We start from the raw sequence: 2,703 nt of genomic DNA, 5'->3' as shown, positions 1-2,703 counted from the left end.
TCAGCAAATATTCCGCCTTCATCTCTGTCTTCCGCCTTCATCTCACTCATCTTCTCCTTCAGATTCTCTCCTTTAGTCTCTGGAAGGCCCTGAAAGCAAAGAATCAAATTAGCCTTTTCCATTTGTAGTTGTAACAGCTGATCTTCCGTGTAGATTTGCTTGAATCTATGCCATTTTGATGGGTGGAAGATACTTGGAGACATCTCGGAGTCCAGATTCCTCTTGATCTACACAATTTGTTGGTATGCAATTATTTTAAAACTGTTGCTGAGTCTAAAGAGAAGATGAGAAAATGGAACATACTTAAGCTCTCTTTAGCAGATCGTGTTCAATTAATTAAAATGTTTGTCTTTCCATGCTTTCTATTCCTTTTCAGAACACTGCCGATATTCATACCAGAGAAAGATCTGAACAACTGGCAGAAAGAGATTCAACGCTTTGTATGGAATTACAAGAAATCTCGTATAGACCATCAGCCTGTTTGTACAGCCCAATCCTCTACAGAGTTGGAGCCCATAACTCTTAGGCGTGCCTATCCCAGCATAGAATGAGGCTGCTATAAGTATTTCTTAAAGGGCTTTTTAAAAAAACTCTTCAAAATAATTGGTTAAGTTAGGACCCTGACAGGATGCAGTGGGAGAGAGGTGAGTGTATGTACTGTGAGCACCGGACAGTGACTTATACAAATTTAAAGGAGGAGTACCAACATAATAATAATAATGAAGTACTAAGAGCAGAGTCAAAAAAGTCAACTGAAATAGATAAACTATTGATCTATACCACTGGTTTCCAAAGTGGGCCATACTACCCCCTGGGGGGTGCTGGAACGATCTAGGTGGGCGGTAGGAGCCTTGGGTGCAATTGAGGGGCGCTGGTGTGATCCAGGTGGGCAGTAGGAGCCTTGGGTGCAATTGGGGGGCACTGAATAAAAATAAGGAGGCAGTGGAAGCATAAAGAAAGAAGAGTCCAGAACTTATCTAAAGCAGCCTTTTCCTGGTCTTCCCTGGGATCAGGGAGAGAGGGTTTCCCACAGCCAATCATAGCCATGCATTTGCAAATTGCTAATGTCTGTGCACCCTTGTAAGGCTGGTGTTGCTGCTGGGCTATTGTGTGGTGGCTGTTGCTGGCCTCTTTCTTCAGGCCTTCAGCTGCTGCTGCTGTTCCATCCTTGCCTTGGCCGACCTGCCTGCGTGGATCATGGTGGACTGAAGAAGACATCTAAAAGGTAAGATCTGGGGAAAATACATATTATTTTAAAAAGAGGATATTAGTTAAAGGACCTTTTAAATTAGTGTCCCTTTACTTTAAGTTGGGTGGCCTGCTTGGGGTGGCTTTGGGTTACAGTTCTGTTGGGCGTGGGGTGGGGGTTGGCTAAGCCTTACTCTCTTACAGTTAATAATTTGGAGGGAAAGTTTTAAAAGTTTGTTTTGCATTTAAACATATTTCTGTTCGATTGGGTTTTTTTAATTAACTGTAGTAATTGTTTGTTGGTGTGGTAGGGGTTTTGCTCAATGTTTTTAATTTTGTGATTCAACTTTTGTTATTGGTTGTTTAAACATTGTAATTTTCTGGTTGGTTTTAAATATATTTCTTGAGACTGTACTGCTGTGTGCCTCAAATAATGCCAAATTCTTTGTAGTCTGCAGGAGTTATGCAAATAGAGCACATTTAATGGGAAAAGCCAAGGATTGCAAATTCTGACTCCCTTGCAGCTGGGCTTGTGAGATTCACTGAGACTTGGTTGCATGCTTTGAAGCAGGGCTTTGCAGCTGGGAAGCCAGAAGTTAAAGTGGAAGTTCTTGAGAAGCTTCTCTTTCTATTTGGGATAGCCATCTGGTCAGTGTGGTACAGTGTTTAAGTGTCAGACAAGGGTCTGGGAAATCTGGATTTGAATTCCTGCTCTGGCACTGATAAGTAATGATTTCAAGATTAAAGAAATTGGGATGTTGGATTGCTCTTTGGATTGCACTATGTAAGCTGCCTTGCACCTAGTGTGGGGATGCAAGAGAGTAATGATTTCCCGATATTTCAGAGCTGGCTTTCCCCCAACAATTCATGTGTGTGGGTGGGTGTTATTCCCCAGTGGTGGGAAGAACTATAATTCATGCCCACTGCCAGTAATATTAATTGTTTTTTAAATAAACACAGACATTTTACTTTTTTACAGATATCATGGCTGAACCTAAGAAAAAATGTAGACAATATAGTATTCAATATTTGAACTATGGCTTTATTCAGTTGCCTACAAACATTACATTACTGATGTGCCTGATTTGCCAAAACCTTTTATCAAATGAAGCTATGAAGACTTCAAGACTACAAGAACATTTGACAAAAGTTCATGCTGGTAAGATAAGGATTTATCTTATTTTCAAGCACTTAAAGAAAACTTTTTGAGACAGCTGACATTGTCAAAACTCTTTTCAATAGCATCCAAACAAGATGATGATGGGCTGCGTGCTTCTTACAACATTTTGTTACTGATTGCTAAATCAGGAAAACCGCATTCTGTTGGTGAAGAACTAATTCTACCAGCTATGTGAGGTAATATGCACCATGTTACGCAAGCCAACATCTGATATTACCAAGAAGATTTCTTTGAGCAATAATACAGTGCAACGAAGAATTGATGAAACGGCTCAAGGTGTTGAAGACTCATTATGTATTTTAAAAAATCCCAGTTCTCTATACAGCTTGATGAGT

At 40.3% G+C, this 2,703-nt stretch overlaps 1 pseudogene; it reads left to right on the top strand.

Moving 5' to 3' along the window:
• The first annotated feature begins 2,172 nt into the window (after positions 1-2,172).
• On the top strand, positions 2,173-2,699 carry LOC107124946 (annotated as a pseudogene).
• The last annotated feature ends 4 nt before the right edge of the window (positions 2,700-2,703 follow it).

Source organism: Gekko japonicus, unplaced genomic scaffold (assembly GCF_001447785.1).
Source record: "Gekko japonicus isolate JY-2015 unplaced genomic scaffold, Gekko_japonicus_V1.1 scaffold13653, whole genome shotgun sequence".
Taxonomy (NCBI): Eukaryota; Metazoa; Chordata; class Lepidosauria; order Squamata; family Gekkonidae; genus Gekko; species Gekko japonicus.
The sequence above is the reverse complement of the archived record's forward strand: the minus strand, read 5'-3'. Positions and strand labels throughout refer to the sequence as shown.